The sequence below is a fragment of the Mixophyes fleayi genome, chromosome 7 (assembly GCF_038048845.1).
Source record: "Mixophyes fleayi isolate aMixFle1 chromosome 7, aMixFle1.hap1, whole genome shotgun sequence".
In the NCBI taxonomy this organism is placed as follows: domain Eukaryota; kingdom Metazoa; phylum Chordata; class Amphibia; order Anura; family Limnodynastidae; genus Mixophyes; species Mixophyes fleayi.
Genome location: NC_134408.1, coordinates 100,018,898 through 100,036,092, shown reverse-complemented (window position 1 = coordinate 100,036,092; position 17,195 = coordinate 100,018,898).

Below are 17,195 nucleotides of genomic sequence, written 5' to 3'. Positions count from 1 at the left end.
CATGCCAAATTGACATATAAAAGTCTCTTTATCTCTCCACATGGGTCACCCTAGGTAAACTGTTCAGCTCACCTAAAGATGTGTTCCTACATGTACACTGCTATATAAATGTTTTTCTTTTTCCTGTATGAAAATGTTTTTTTATTTTTTTTTATTTTTCCTGTATGAAAAGGAGGACCTGCGTCTGGCATGCCCCTGGTGATAGAACATGTGAATGCACAATGTACCATAGACCTGAATGTATTTCACATCCAACTCTAATGGGCAGGGCCGGACTGGCCATCTGGCACTTCTGTCAAATGCCAGAAGGGCCAATGACCAGAGGGGCCGGTCCCCATGTCCGTTGAGAATCAACACTCAGCGCGCTGCTCGGCGGATGGAGAATCAGTGACAGCCGCCTATGTGAGAAATCACATGGGACAGCACCTGTCACATGGTGCTGTCCCATGTGATTGCTCACATAGGCGGCTGTCACTGATTCTTCTTCTGCCGGGCAGCGCACTGAGTGTTGCTGCTGGAAGTAAGGTAAGTGTCTGTGTGTTTGTGTAATATGTCTGTGTGGCAAATAGTGTGTGTGGGGGCTATTAGTGTGGCTGTGCAGCAAATAGTGTGTGTGAGGGCTATTAGTGTGGCTGTGCAGCAAATAGTCTGTGTGGGGGCTATTAGTGTGGCTGTGAAGCAAATAGTGTGTGTGGGGGCTATTAGTGTGGCTGTGCAGCAAATAGTTTGTGTGGGGGCTATTAGTGTTGCTGTGAAGCAAATAGTTTGTGTGGGGGCTATTAGTGTGGCAGTGAAGCAAATAGTTTGTGTGGGGGCTATTAGTGTAGCTGTGAAGCAAATAGTTTGTGTGGGGGCTATTAGTGTGGCTGTGAAACAAAATGTTTGTGTGGGGGCTATTAGTGTGGCTATGTAGCAAATAGTGTGTGTGGCTATTGTGTGTCTGTGTGGCAAATAGTGTGTATGGCTAATAGTGTGTCTGTGGCAAATTGTGTGGCTAATAGTGTGTCTGTGTGGCAAATAGTGTGTGTGGCTAATAGTGTCTCTGTGTGGCTAATAACGTGTCTGTGTGGCTAATAGTGTGGCTGTGTGACAAATAGTGTGTGTGGCTAATACTGTGGCTGTGTGGCAAATAGTGTGTGTGGCTAATAGTGTGTCTGTGTGGCAAATAGTGTGTGTGGCTAATAGCGCGTCTGTGTGGCTAATAGCGTGTCTGTGTGGCTGTGTGGCTAATAGTGTGGCTGTGTGGCAAATAGTGTGTGTGTGTGTGGCTAATAGTGTATGTGTGGCTAATAGTGTGTCTGTGTGGCAAATAGTGTTTCTGTGTGGCCCCATGTTGCTATAGTGTGCATTTGGCCATGTTCATATAGTGTGCGTGTGTGTACGCGCGTGCAGAATTTTAATATAATATGTGAGGGAAGGGAGGATCTTAATATAGTGTGGGAGGTATGCTATTTAATGGTGGAGTGAGGGTGGGGGCTAATTATTTAAGGTGAGGTGAAGGAACCTTTAATTTAATGCTGGGGTGGTTTAGGGCTATCAGTTAAATAAAGTGCTGATTTTGGGGAGGAGGGCTATTTATTAAATGTGAATATGAATTATTTATTGTCGGGGATGGTTGTGAAAAATGGCTATATTCATTGAACTTTATTGCTATTTAATTTATTGCTGGGACTGTTTGGAGGGAGGGAAATATGTTTTGAGTAAATGGGTATACTGTTAATTTAATGTTGGGGCTGGTTGGAGGGAAATAGGTCTACTTATTAAATGTGAATATTATTATTGTAGGGACTGGAGGGAGGCCTAATTATAAAACGTGAGTGCTATTGTTTTAACACCGGGGAGTTTTCTAAATCTCATGTACCCATTTTTTTTTTCAAAATAGGGCATCCAATATTCCAGGATTAAGACTGAGCTAAAGAAACCAGCTGCTACAAGTGGTGAAAGTGACCAAGACAGGTAGGAGAGAGCAGGACAGTCTGCCAGCTGTCCTGAATCTGGTGGGACAGTCCTGAATTTGGGTGACTGTCTCAGTTAGGATTTGGTCCGACTGCAAGGACAGTTGGGAGGTATGTCCCGCTTCACAACGTACTGCTTGTGAAGGCAAAGCTGTGTGCTTCTAACAGTAGTGCCTGTGTATTTGTCTAAAATGATAAATGTAATGTATCTTTATAATGTATGTATCAATGCCCCATGTTGGCCACACCCAAAACACAATGAGGTCAAGCTTGTTCGGCGCTGCCGCCGAGCGGCGGCACATGTTTTCTTTCCTACTGGAACTGGGGTGGGCCTGTGTACCTTAAATGCCAGGGCTGATTTTTAGTCCCAGTCTGGCCCTGCTGATGGGTGTTTTTATCAAGCAGCGGTTATGAAAAACGTCCGATTCTCGGCAGTTTGCTGTCATTTTTTAAAATCTGCAATTTTATTAAAGGCAAAGTCCATCTGGTTTTGTTTTTGATAACATAAATATATCAAAAGACGTAAAGCCCTATTATTTTTACCAGCTGTAGGGATGTTTTCACTTTGCATTATACATGGAGGAGGTTACCATTTTTGCACGAGTAATCCTATTTATCAAGCATCTCAGGATGGCATAAACAGACACAAAGGACTGAAATGGTAATTTATTGCCAGGCTACATGAGACCCACAAATCTACAGGCTCACCATAGGAGTACAACAAACTTTTGACAGAGATCTCACTTAAATAGTTAAACCAAACTTTCTATGAAAAGGGAGATAAGACAGACAGGTTGCTACCTTCCAAGATGAGGTCAAAACTATCCCAAATTAATGTCCTGTGGATTAAATCACCTTTGGATAAAATTACACATGATCCTACAGTAGACCAGTGGATCCCAAACTTTCTCAGTTCGAGGCACCCTTAGGGTCTCCATAATTTTTTCAAGCCACCCCTAAGCCAAAATAGTTAATAAGTAGTCCCCCACCTTGCTTACCACTAGCTCTGTCCGCGGCACCCCTGTGAGATCGCCACGGCACCCCAGGAGGGAGTCGCGGCGCACAGTTTGGGAACCACTGCAGTAGACTATAAAATATCTCATAAAATGGATGCCCCTCCCCCTTTTCTGTAGAGTTGACTCAAGACTTTGTCACTGTGTAACCCGCTAACTTCTGGTGCACTAGAGGTGCTGGGTGAAGACTTCACCACCCAAGAAATCTTGGATGTTACTAAAAACTTTAAATCTAATAAAGTGCCTCACACTGATGGCTTCTTGGCCACATACTGTAAAACATTTAACTCATTGCTCTCCTATTATCTTGCCGATTTGTTGAACAGTGTTCTGAAAGTTGGATCATTCTCGAGAGATGCCCTCGAAGCTCGAATTGTTGTTAACCTGAAAGATGGCAAATACCTTTCTGACTGTGCCCACTATAGACCTATCTCACTCTTGAAAACGGACATTAAGGGGCATATTCAATTGTCGGCGGGTTCCGCCGCGGAAAAACTAATACCCTTAATACGGTAGTCTCTCGCTGTATTTCAGCTCACAGCTCCCTGAGCTGCGAGCTGAAATCCAGCGAGTAAATTACCATATTAACGGGTTTTCCACGCACGATTACCATAATAACGGTAATCGTGCGCAGACTGCGGGATTTTCGGCAATCCCGCCGACAATTGAATATGCCCCTAAGATCTATGCGAATATCCTTGCAAAACGCCTTAATGCTGTATTGCCCCAACTGATCCACAATGACCAGGTAAGCTTTACACCAGATAGGCAGGCTCATGATAACATCAGGCGAGTTATTAGCTTCATTCATTGTACTCATTCTGTAAAGATCCTGGTCTCTGGACACAGAGAAAGTATTTGATTGAATTAGCTGGCCGCTCATGCTAGAAACCCTCAAGAAATTTGGCTTTGGAGGAAACTTTCTTCAGAGGAGAAAGCCCAGCAAGAGACAACACCAACTTCGAGAAATGTAATACTAAGAGACTGCTCATTATTTTCATTCAGACTATCCACGCAGATTGGCCATTCAATCTTTGCAAGGCATTAATACGACATATCTAACAAACTCTATAAAAAACTCTGTAATTTTTATAGGCACAGAAACTAGCGATACAGACATCGGTAAGGAGTCCATTAACATCAGCAAAACAGGTAACAAACGACATCTGTTGCATGTCACAAATGAGAGGCATATTTACATATTTGCATACAACCACATTTACATATATGCTTGTTTCCAATTTCAGATTGCAAAGCCACGGCAAGGAACATCACAAAGTGAGCCCAAAATGATGCTTACAATATTTAAATTTTAAGATAATAGATCAATATTAAATTCATTTTCAGTGCAAGTATATTGAAAGTTATGATGTGATATAAATTGTTGATCATTATTTTTAAACTTCTGATATAATAGGTTATACAGTATTTAGTGTGCAAGGATTTTATTCTTTGAGTCAGTGTTTAATTGTGAAGAGGAAAGGGTTGCTTCACACCCTGAGCTGCACATGTAGTTTCAAGTTGGAGAGTGCATTTTATTTATATATATTTTTCAGGCCTAATATTTTTTCTGTAAATGGTGTACTAGCAACCCCACTCCCAATTACTAATGGCACTTAGCAGGGGTGCCCCCTGTCACCCCTAATATTTGCTCTAGTGATTGAGCCCTTGGTCGGGACTGAAGAATATAAGTTGAGTTTATTTGTGGAAGATTTACTCCTCACATTGACTTTCCCCCATCTTTTCCTTTCAGACCTGTTTTAGATTCTCTCCATTTACGGAACCCTCTCAGGCTACAATGTTAATTTCTGCAAGACAGAATCCTTTGCTCTTCATTTACCTGTTAAATTTGGGATCATTGTAAATGTAATTTTGTGACCACTTCAGTCACCAATCACATCACGCCCCAATGGAATAACCCTGACTTCTCTGTAGGGCATTGTCTCTCCTGTTTCCTATGCTGGCATGAGAGAGATATCAGGATGGTTACAGATGTCATTTACTCTAGCTGTGCATTAGATTTTATGGCTATCACCCCCTTTGCATGTCTACGGGTGAAACATTATGTCTACTCTCTTCCCAAGCCTGATATTACTAGGTCTCTAGCTCCACTCGAGGTTCTCTGTGTTCACAACCTTCTCCTGAAAGGCATTATCTTCATTCTTTATAATCTCCTTGTTACCACCAAATAAACTGCTACCACCAAAAATGAACTTAATTGGTAGGCTGATTTGGCCAGACCACTGTAGGAGGACACCTGGAACATGGTGAGGGAAAGGGCCTATTTCTTGCTTTGTAAATTGGACTGCCTATAATATATATTTTATTTTATTTGGTACCTGGTTCCAACACGGTTGAAACGGATCTATGGTACGCCCTTTGAGCACTGCTGGAGAGGTTGTGGCGAGGTGGGGTCTTTTTCGCCATACTTGGTGGTCCTGCCTAAGATTGCTCAGTTCTGGGATAATGTAGCCAACTTCATTGGCAACATTACAAAACTTCTGGGGGTAAATGTATGAATCTCCGGATTCTTCATCTCCGGCGTGTTCAGCCTCTTCAGCGCTTAAACTTAAAGCGGCGCTGCATTGTAAAGGGAAGTTTCCCTTTACAATGCAGCGCCGCTTTAAATTTAAGCACTGAAGAGGCTGAACACGCCGGAGATGAAGAATCCGGAGATTCATACATTTACCCCCTGATCTCTAAGTGTCCATGGTCTTTCCTCCTTGGCTCCCCACTGGAGGGGCATAACAAATACTCTGATAAACTCTCCGAACAAATCCTTAATGAGGCCAGATGCTTTGTTGCAGAACAATGGAAATGTCCAGATCCCCACTCCAGACAACAAATTCTCAATAAAGTATGGTATTTGGCATCCATAGAAAAAAATTCTGCATACTTAAATAACAAGACCCATAAATTTTAGGAAATGTAATTGACTGGTTTATCTACAATGGTCCCTTTGCCCTCAGTGATCCTTCCCTCTCTGACCTTTTCCTTTACTTTTAGCCATTCATTTCGATTGATAGTCACCTGCCACCCTCTCCCCTTCCCCCACATATATTTATATGTATATAAATTCATTCCTGACCCATACAGAAACTCTCTGAGAATCTGTAAAGTATCAGGCCTCCTCGGAGGACATAATGTTACCCAAACTGTTGGAAGAAAGTGTTAGCTTCACAGTTGTTAATGGTTACCACAGTGAGACTGTGGAATACACTGCCACAAGAATTGGTACTGACAGGTGTAAATAGATTATAATTTGCAGCAAACAAAAAAAAAATCATATGTATCGGGGAGAATTCAATTGACCGCATTACTGGTGGGAGTAATGCGGGCTACACATTATTACTGTTGATACAGTTAGATAACGGGTGTTGGGTAGCCATCGAGTCACATGCTCACCCGACCATATGGCCATTAGGTAAGAAGTAGGCAGCTTTTAGACCACAAGAAGATGTCAGATATTTGGTTACACATGGAATTTTCTCTCCCCTGACTTTAATTAATTTAGAATCAATTTCTCAGCAGACCATTGAGATTATCGTCTTAGAACTAGTGCACCCATTTAGTTAGATTGGGGCAGCTACTGCTGTAGGTTTAGAAGGGTTTTCTATTGAAGCGATAAAGCACTCAGTATAATGGAAGTTTGATAGCCACAGGAACTCTTAGTGCAGTCTAAACATGCTGTGGGGTCCAGTTTGCTCGTTACACACAGGTTACTAAAGGGCACACATATTATTTCCAATCCACATGGACGTCCAATCTGGTATTCGAGTTTGAGTCACCGATCCTTCGCTGGCTGCTCAGACTAGAACTCCAGTCATCTCTGAACAGCATGAATTTGGTTAGCCGCAGAGGGATGTGTTGATACACAGACATGCCTCACTCCTACTGAAATGTCAGTGTGATGCAGTTTTTATAGGCCCATGGTTTTTATCGGCTTGTACTGGGAGCACAATCACACGCAGTGGTTTAGGATTATTACAGCTACTAATGTGACTTCCATCGCAATGTTACAAGCCCCCCAATTAAATTTCTCCTCCTTACTACGTGGTTGCACCACCTTGGTGCGGAGGATGGTGTTTCATGGATGCGTCCTTGTCGAGCTTGATGCAGGTCCTCTTTCATTTTTGTTTTTGGCACAACCGACCAGAAGATTCAGATATGGGTGTTTGGACACTCTAAGTGTGTACTGGACATCCATACACATGCTGATTCAGGATTGATCTGCCTTCTCCCAACCGGTGGAAGTAGATGGCAGTTTAGGAGAGGTGGTGTTTGGGCAGCCCTTATCACCTTCTTAGCTGCCACAGCTTATCATGGAAGTCCCGCGCCATAGTGGCCATTCACTTGGGGGTAATGTCTTGGTGAGGGAAAGTCATTGGAGTTAATTACCTTCATTTAGGGAGGATCCACAAGCCATTCAGCCCAGATGACCAGGGGTATGATTGTGCCGGTCAGATCTTATAACCAGACTCCTAGAAGGCCGCCAACCTTGCCCCTCTAATGAAGACTCTGCTTAATACGGTTAACTTGTCCTCAGCCCATGTAGTTAGGTCCCTTGGGTGGGGGTGGTGATTCACCACCAATTATTTACAATGGAGCAGACTCGGCTGTATCAAGCTGACAGAGTTCAGTCTACTGATACAGTCACTTGGCTGTTCATTGAGCAGTCATATCAGAAATTGGGGAAGGTACTGTGGTCACTTGTTGGCGGGCTGGGTGTCCTTTAAAGGAGTCCAGCTTTGGCAGTAAGGCCTTAGCAGTCAGCGACTAATACATACTGTGCCATCGCTGATTGGACGCAGGGTCCTTTTTTGTGGGGGATCTCTTGACCTTGCTTTGTGTGGGCACATTATTGTGAGTCCAGAAGGGGAGTAGTCACTCTAAATTCAAATTTGGCACCAGCCAAATTGTCAAAGAGTATATCCTGGGACCAGTGGTTAGTGCCAGATGGCCAAACACTGTTTTGGTTTGGTTATTAGTTTATAACTGACCTGCAAAGGATTTCGCTACCACCATAATTTATATCAATCAATAAACTGTGACCCTTTTGCCAAAAGCATTAAGGTTAACAGGTAGAATGGTTTGTGCAATGAAGAGAGGCAACTGCAGTTTATTATTTTGCTTTTTTATGTATTTTAGCTGAAAAAAAACGAACTTGTCATTTGTGAGGATAATGGCTGATACTTATGGGGCTGAAGGTGATCACAAAACCAATAGAGATAAGTTGGTCTGCAAAAATCACTCCAAAAACAAGGTGTGGAACATTGAGAACCCCAAGGAAATGAATAAGGATTTAAATATATTTCTTGCATTGTTTAAAGTCAGTCTTCTTGAGTACACCAGAAGGAAAACACTGAACAAAAGAGATGTGTAAAGGAGGACACCAAAGAGGAATCGCTGCTCTCCAAAAGGATAAGTTTGTGGCATAAATTTACTTTGGAGAAAAATAAACACTTGTTTCCAATAAAAGAACTTAATTCCCAGTTAGCTAATAAGGTTACTAGACAAAATCTCTCTCCTACCCCGGAGGTCGCATTACTGCAGCATTACCCCCCAGTTTCCATCACATGCTAAATATGTCTTTAGCCATATTCTGATTTCCGCAAGGGCCTCCTTAGCTCAAGGTTGGAAGTCACCACAGATACCCTTGATATCGAAAGTAGTGGCCAAGGTGCAATTCAGCTTTGAAATGGAGACAGAGGGGATGCCCTACTCCACTGCCACCTCGTCCCCGATAATGAAGTGGTTCAGCTGGCATGTGTATGTTACGGACGGAGAGGGAGCGCGTCCAAATCGAATAGACTCAGATTTACTACCTGCATCTCCTACACTTAGCGAAGTTCCCCAATGTTGCTATTAGTAGTCCCCTGCTGACCATTCGACTAGTGTAACTTTCACGAATTGGAAGGGATCCCTTTTGGGTTCCTCCCCTCATATGTTTAATGTGGTTTAACAGCAGAATTGTTTAAGGTGTTCCTCCCCACTATGTACCCCTCCAATCCTTCCCCTTTTTATTTTTGTGTCCTTTCCTTACCCCCCCATCCCTTTCTTCTTTCTGTACCCCATAATTTCTGAAAAATTAATAAAAATACTATTGAAGCTAAAAAAAGAGAACATAATTCCATTATGAAGTATGGCAATGGGAGAATCATCTTTTGTTACTGCTTTGCAGCTTCAGGAACAGGATAATTTGCAGTATTAGTCATTGAGGTAACAATGACTTCTAAAATAGAACGTGAGAGTATCCATCCTTGAGCTTAACCTAGACAGAAGGTGAATCACGTACAGTAGCAATGGGCTTAAACACACCAGTACATGTATAACAGGATGGTTGAAGAATTTTTATATTTTCGTGACCCTAGCCTAAATGAAGTGTTGTGGCATAACTTGAAGTAAGTGGGTCTATGCATGACAGCCACAATACACCAAGGATTTGCAGCAATTCTCTGAAGCACTAAAATTGGAATGGTCTTCAGTACCTCCAAACCATCATTTCTAACAGGTACATAGATGAGGTACTACTGCTAAAGGAAGTTCATCTAATTACAAAATGTATTCAAATATTTTTTACAACAGTGATCAATGTTGGATAAATGGTTTCAAAATAGCTATAATTATTTTTTATTACAAGGCTCACATTAACATTAGATCAGATTTAGATCAAAGTAATTTATGAATATGAATTATTTTGAAGGGTTCACAAACTTTCTCTCACCACTATAAAGTCATATACCATTTTCTGACCATGCATTTAACCATAATAAGCATTATAACTTCTATCTCACCTCTTCAAACTGTCTCTCTCCACTGACACATTTCCATCCTTCTTTAAACATGCACTCATCTCACCATTTCTAAAGAAAACATCTCTCAATCCAGCCTCTCTTTCCAACTACCGCCCTATTTCTCTCCTCCCCTTTGCCTCCAAACTACTTGAGATTAGTGTACAAACGCCCGTCTTGCTTTCTGGGTGTAGTACCATTTAATGATACTGAGTACCCCGACATAGACTACTATGACATGAGGATTCCGAAGACTACTATCCCGACCTGAAAAAAAATCACTTACCATGACCCAGTTGACTTGATGTGGCAACCCGATGTGTTGCCGACTGTGGAATATGACGTCAATTCAAAACGCGACTCCTCTTAAAGCGGCGATGGATGGACCCGGCTGCCATTCATCTAATGTAAGTATTATTTTGGGGGTTAGGGTTCGGGTTAGGGGTTAGGGTTAGGAGCTAACATTAGGGTTAGGGTTAGGAGTTAGGGTTAGGTTTAACTTTACCTTTACAAGCTGGTCCGGCTTGTAAAGGGTGTAGGTCGGGGTAGTATTCTTCGGAATCCTCATGTCGTAATAGTCCATATCGGGGTAGTCAGTATTGTTAAACTGACCACCACCGCACTTTCTCTCCTCTCACTCCGTTCTCGACCTTCTGCAATCAGGCTTCCATCCCCAACATTCCACTGAAACTGCTTTCACAAAAGTGATCAATGATCTACATACTGCAAAGTCTAAGGGCCATTACTCCATACTCATTCTCCTGGACCTCTCTGTTGGTTTTGACACTGTTGATCACCCTCTTCTCCTAAACACCCTTCACTGCATTGGCCTTCATGACACCGTTCTTTCCTGGTTCAATTCCTATCAAACAGCTACTTTAGTGTTTCTACCTCTGGCACCTCCTTCCCTCCACTCCCACTATCTGTTGGGGTCCCACAAGGCTCTGTTCTTGGCCTTTTACTTTTTTCATTGCACACCTCTTCTCTTGGGGCATTAATTCGCTCATTTGGCCTCCAATACCACCTCTACACTGATGACAACTAAATCTATCATATCAAAGTAGAAAGAAAGAAACAGTTCTCTCACTTCGGATGCACTCTTAGGTTCATCATTAATTAAAAATTGCAAATTTTATTAAATTCATTAAAAATACCTGAGTGAAAGATCAATAAAAGCTAAGAGAAGAAAGTGAAAAGAGTTGAAAACATGTGATAATAAAATTAAGATTTTGTACACAACCCAATATCATTTTTTGTCACTTCGCTTATTAAAATGAATCTAGATGCATAAATTCATAGATTCTTGGAGAGTAAAATTTACATCATCACATTCAATTACTTTTTGTTCTTTAAGGTCACTTTTATGATATTTTGTTTTTTGATTTCACACATTAAATAGGATATATATTTATCTTAAATTTGGTGATTTATTATTAAACAACTTTAGGGATAAACACTTTTTTATATCACATTAGCAATTATATCATTAAGTTCATTCACATCACAGTTTAATTTTTCTTAATATTTTTATTCCCCATTTTATTTTATTTGTATTTTATGTTATGACATCCTTTATTGGGATATTACATGTGTATATTTTTATTTATAAAAGCAACAGATATAATATTAGATAGTAAAATTTGTATATAAAATATTAAAATAATTATAGAAATAATCTCTGTTTATGTGGATATGATTCACACTCATTCATTTTGCGACTATGACGGATCAAACTTGTTCATAAAGAGGGATGTGATCTGATTAGTTCACTATGTTGTCCTTCAAATAAGTTGCTAAAGTATTGGTCACCATGGAAAAACCTTTCCACAATTTAAAAATCTTTCCACAATTGTAGACTAGTTGATACCTTGATAAAGCATGAGCAAAACGCGCATCGTTGGTGCAGCATCGCAGGACGCTGACTTTATTTCTGCACTAAACAATATGAAATACTGAAATCTATTGATAAAAATGTTGTCCTTCATTGTAAAATACATTCACATGGTACAATGTCCGTTGCCATAAGTGAAAAATCTATAAAAGAAAAATAGCAGCAGAAATATTAGACGATTATAAATGTGCAGCTACAGCTGTCGATCCACCTCACCATTGCAAAGTTTATCTATTAGCTAAAAATTGTGATATACGGTGGTTAAAAACTAGTAGGCTTTTCAGTAACACAGAGGTTGTCAAGAGTAATTATCAATGGACATATGCTGGCTTTTAGACTCAAGGGCAGCATAAGTGGAATATTTATGTTACTGTCCATAAGAATTTATAGCGGTGTTTGGAAGCCACAGATTAAGATATATATTGAAGCTAAATCAATTCAGTACGGCAATTACAAATAGTCCATAAGTATTAATCTTTGATTCCATTGTGCTGTGAGTATAAAGTGAACTTTTGAACATATGATACCACATATATGATAACCGTGATTATCCAGTATCGTTTGTGCTTACATTACAAATTTTGACAATAGAATATGACAGATCGTGCTGGTGAATAGTAAAACATATGTGGAATTCTTTATATTAATTACAACTAGAGATGAGCGGGCTCGGATTTCGCTAATCCGAGCCCACCCGAACAGTGCGGATCCGATGGGATCCGAGCACTGTTCTGGAACTTTCGGGCGCAAATGAAGCCAAACCGAGGCTATGACATCCAAGTCTCGCGTCGGATCTCGCGAGACTCGGATCTCATAAATGCCCCGCTCGCGGCCGCCATCTTCATTCTCCCTGTGGTTAGTGAAGAGGGAGGTTGATGTGCTCTGTCCTGCTGATAACTTTACTAAAGTGGTGCTTTGTCCTGCTGAGTGCATTAGTACTTTGTCCAGTGCTCTGTCCTGCTGATTTATTTAGTCAAGTGGTGCTTTGTCCTGCTGAGTGTAGTAGTACTTTTTCCAGTGCTCTGTCCTGCTGAATCCAGTGGTACTTTAGCCAGTGTCTGTGCTGCTGAGTCCAGTGGTGCTTTTGTCCTGTATTTGTTTCTGATAAGTCCATAGCAATTTGTTAATCAGCCAAAAATCTTTTAAAAAAAAAAACCTCTAAAAAATATAAAAAAAAAAAAGATTAAAAAATATAAAAAAATAATTTAAAAAGTATAAAAAATATTATAGAGCAATATATTCTTGCAGTCCAAAAAAAGAGGACCTGCCATTTCTATTACTACGTTCATTATTTCTGAAATTCCAAAAAATAGGAACTGCCAGTTCTATTACTACATTCATTGTTTCTGTAGTTCCCAAAAAGAGGAACTGCCAGTTCTATTACTACGTTCATTAGTTCTGTAGTTCCCAAAAAGAGGAACTGCTAGTTCTATTACTACGTTCATTATTTCTGTAGTTCCAAAACATAGGAACTGCCAGTTCTATTACTACATTCATTGTTTCTGTAGTTCCCAAAAAGAGGAACTGCCATTTCTATTACTACGTTCATTATTTCTGTAGTTCCAAAAAATAGGAACTGCCAGTTCTATTACAACGTTCATTGTTTGTGTAGTTCCCAAAAAGAGGAACTGCCATTTCTATTACTAGGTTCATTATTTCTGTAGTTCCAAAAAAATAGGAACTGCCAGTTCTATTACTACGGTCATTGTTTGTGTAGTTCCCAAAAAGAGGAACTGCCAGTTCTATTACTACGTTCATTGTTTCTGTAGTTCCCAAAAAGAGGAACTGCTAGTTCTATTACTACGTTCATTATTTCTGTAGTTCCAAAAAATAGGAACTGCCAGTTCTATTACTACGTTCATTGTTTGTGTAGTTCCAAAAAATAGGAACTGCCAGTTCTATTACTACGTTCATTGTTTGTGTAGTTCCCAAAAAGAGGAACTGCCATTTCTATTACTAGGTTCATTATTTCTGTAGTTCCAAAAAAAAGGAACTGCCAGTTCTATTACTACATTCAATGTTTCTGTAGTTCCCAAAAAGAGGAACTGCCAGTTCTATTACTACGTTCATTGTTTCTGTAGTTCCCAAAAAGAGGAACTGCTAGTTCTATTACTAAGTTCATTGTTTGTGTAGTTCCCAAAAAGAGGAACTGCCATTTCTATAACTACGTTCATTATTTCTGTAGTTCCAAAAAATAGGAACTGCCAGTTCTATTACTACGGTCATTGTTTGTGTAGTTCCCAAAAAGAGGAACTGCCATTTCTATTACTACGTTCATTATTTCTGTAGTTCCAAAAAATAGGAACTGCCAGTTCTATTACTACATTCATTGTTTCTGTAGTTCCAAAAAAGAGGAACTGCCAGTTCTATTACTACGTTCATTCTTTCTGTAGTTCCAAAAAATAGGAACTGCCAGTTCTATTACTACGGTCATTGTTTCTGTAGTTCCCAAAAGATAGGAACTGCCAGTTCTATTACTACGGTCTTTGTTTGTGTAGTTCCAAAAAATAGGAACTTCCAGTTCTATTACTACGTTCATTATTTCTGTAGTTCCAAAAAATAGGAACTGCCAGTTCTATTACTAAGTTCATTGTTTGTGTAGTTCCCAAAAAGAGGAACTGCCATTTCTATAACTACGTTCATTATTTCTGTAGTTCCAAAAAATAGGAACTGCCAGTTCTATTACTACGGTCATTGTTTGTGTAGTTCCCAAAAAGAGGAACAGCCATTTCTATTACTACGTTCATTATTTCTGTAGTTCCAAAAAATAGGAACTGCCAGTTCTATTACTACATTCATTGTTTCTGTAGTTCCAAAAAAGAGGAACTGCCAGTTCTATTACTACGTTCATTCTTTCTGTAGTTCCAAAAAATAGGAACTGCCAGTTCTATTACTATGTTCATTGTTTCTGTAGTTCCCAAAAGATAGGAACTGCCAGTTCTATTACTACGGTCATTGTTTGTGTAGTTCCAAAAAATAGGAACTTCCAGTTCTATTACTACGTTCATTCTTTCTGTAGTTTCAAAAAATAGGAACTGCCAGTTCTATTACTACGGTCATTGTTTGTGTAGTTCCAAAAAATAGGAACTGCCAGTTCTATTACTTCGTTCATTGTTTGTGTAGTTCCAAAAAAAAGGAACTGCCAGTTCTATTACTACGGTCATTGTTTGTGTAGTTCCAAAAAATAGGAACTTCCAGTTCTATTACTACGTTCATTATTTCTGTAGTTCCAAAAAATAGGAACTGCCAGTTCTATTACTAAGTTCATTGTTTGTGTAGTTCCCAAAAAGAGGAACTGCCATTTCTATAACTACGTTCATTATTTCTGTAGTTCCAAAAAATAGGAACTGCCAGTTCTATTACTACGGTCATTGTTTGTGTAGTTCCCAAAAAGAGGAACTGCCATTTCTATTACTACGTTCATTATTTCTGTAGTTCCAAAAAATAGGAACTGCCAGTTCTATTACTACATTCATTGTTTCTGTAGTTCCAAAAAAGAGGAACTGCCAGTTCTATTACTACGTTCATTCTTTCTGTAGTTCCAAAAAATAGGAACTGCCAGTTCTATTACTATGTTCATTGTTTCTGTAGTTCCCAAAAGATAGGAACTGCCAGTTCTATTACTACGGTCATTGTTTGTGTAGTTCCAAAAAATAGGAACTTCCAGTTCTATTACTACGTTCATTCTTTCTGTAGTTTCAAAAAATAGGAACTGCCAGTTCTATTACTACGGTCATTGTTTGTGTAGTTCCAAAAAATAGGAACTGCCAGTTCTATTACTTCGTTCATTGTTTGTGTAGTTCCAAAAAAAAGGAACTGCCAGTTCTATTACTACGGTCATTGTTTGTGTAGTTCCAAAAAATAGGAACTGCCAGTTCTATTACTACGTTCATTGTTTCTGTAGTTCCCAAAAATAGGAACTGCCAGTTCTATTACTATGGTCATTGTTTGTGTAGTTCCAAAAAATAGGAACTGCCAGTTCTATTACTACGTTCTTTATTTCTGTAGTTCCAAAAAATAGGAACTGCCGGTTCTATTACTACGTTCATTGTTTCTGTAGTTCCCAAAAATAGTAACTGCCAGTTCTATTACTATGGTCATTGTTTGTGTAGTTCCCAAAAAGAGGAACTGCCATTTCTATTACTACGTTCATTATTTCTGTAGTTCCAAAAAATAGGAACTGCCAGTTCTATTACTACGTTCATTGTTTGTGTAGTTCCCAAAAAGAGGAACTGCCATTTCTATTACTAGGTTCATTATTTATGTAGTTTCAAAAAAATAGGAACTGCCAGTTCTATTACTACGGTCATTGTTTGTGTAGTTCCCAAAAAGAGGAACTGCCAGTTCTATTACTACGTTCATTGTTTCTGTAGTTCCCAAAAAGAGGAACTGCTAGTTCTATTACTATGTTCATTATTTCTGTAGTTCCAAAAAATAGGAACTGCCAGTTCTATTACTACGTTCATTGTTTCTGTAGTTCCCAAAAAATAGGAACTGCCAGTTCTATTACTACGGTCATTGTTTGTGTAGTTCCAAAAAAAAGGAACTGCCAGTTCTATTACTACGGTCATTGTTTGTGTAGTTCCCAAAAAGAGGAACTGCCATTTCTATTACTACGTTCATTATTTCTGTAGTTCCAAAAAATAGGAACTGTCAGTTCTATTACTACGTTCATTGTTTCTGTAGTTCCAAAAATGAGGAACTGCCAGTTCTATTACTATGTTCATTCTTTCTGTAGTTCCAAAAAAAGGAACTGCCAGTTCTATTACTATGTTCATTGTTTCTGTAGTTCTCAAAAAATAGGAACTGCCAGTTCTATTACTACGGTCTTTGTTTGTGTAGTTCCAAAAAATAGGAACTTCCAGTTCTATTACTACGTTCATTATTTCTGTAGTTCCAAAAAATAGGAACTGCCAGTTCTATTACTAAGTTCATTGTTTGTGTAGTTCCCAAAAAGAGGAACTGCCATTTCTATAACTACGTTCATTATTTCTGTAGTTCCAAAAAATAGGAACTGCCAGTTCTATTACTACGGTCATTGTTTGTGTAGTTCCCAAAAAGAGGAACTGCCATTTCTATTACTACGTTCATTATTTCTGTAGTTCCAAAAAATAGGAACTGCCAGTTCTATTACTACATTCATTGTTTCTGTAGTTCCAAAAAAGAGGAACTGCCAGTTCTATTACTACGTTCATTCTTTCTGTAGTTCCAAAAAATAGGAACTGCCAGTTCTATTACTATGTTCATTGTTTCTGTAGTTCCCAAAAGATAGGAACTGCCAGTTCTATTACTACGGTCATTGTTTGTGTAGTTCCAAAAAATAGGAACTTCCAGTTCTATTACTACGTTCATTCTTTCTGTAGTTTCAAAAAATAGGAACTGCCAGTTCTATTACTACGGTCATTGTTTGTGTAGTTCCAAAAAATAGGAACTTCCAGTTCTATTACTTCGTTCATTGTTTGTGTAGTTCCAAAAAAAAGGAACTGCCAGTTCTATTACTACGGTCATTGTTTGTGTAGTTCCAAAAAATAGGAACTGCCAGTTC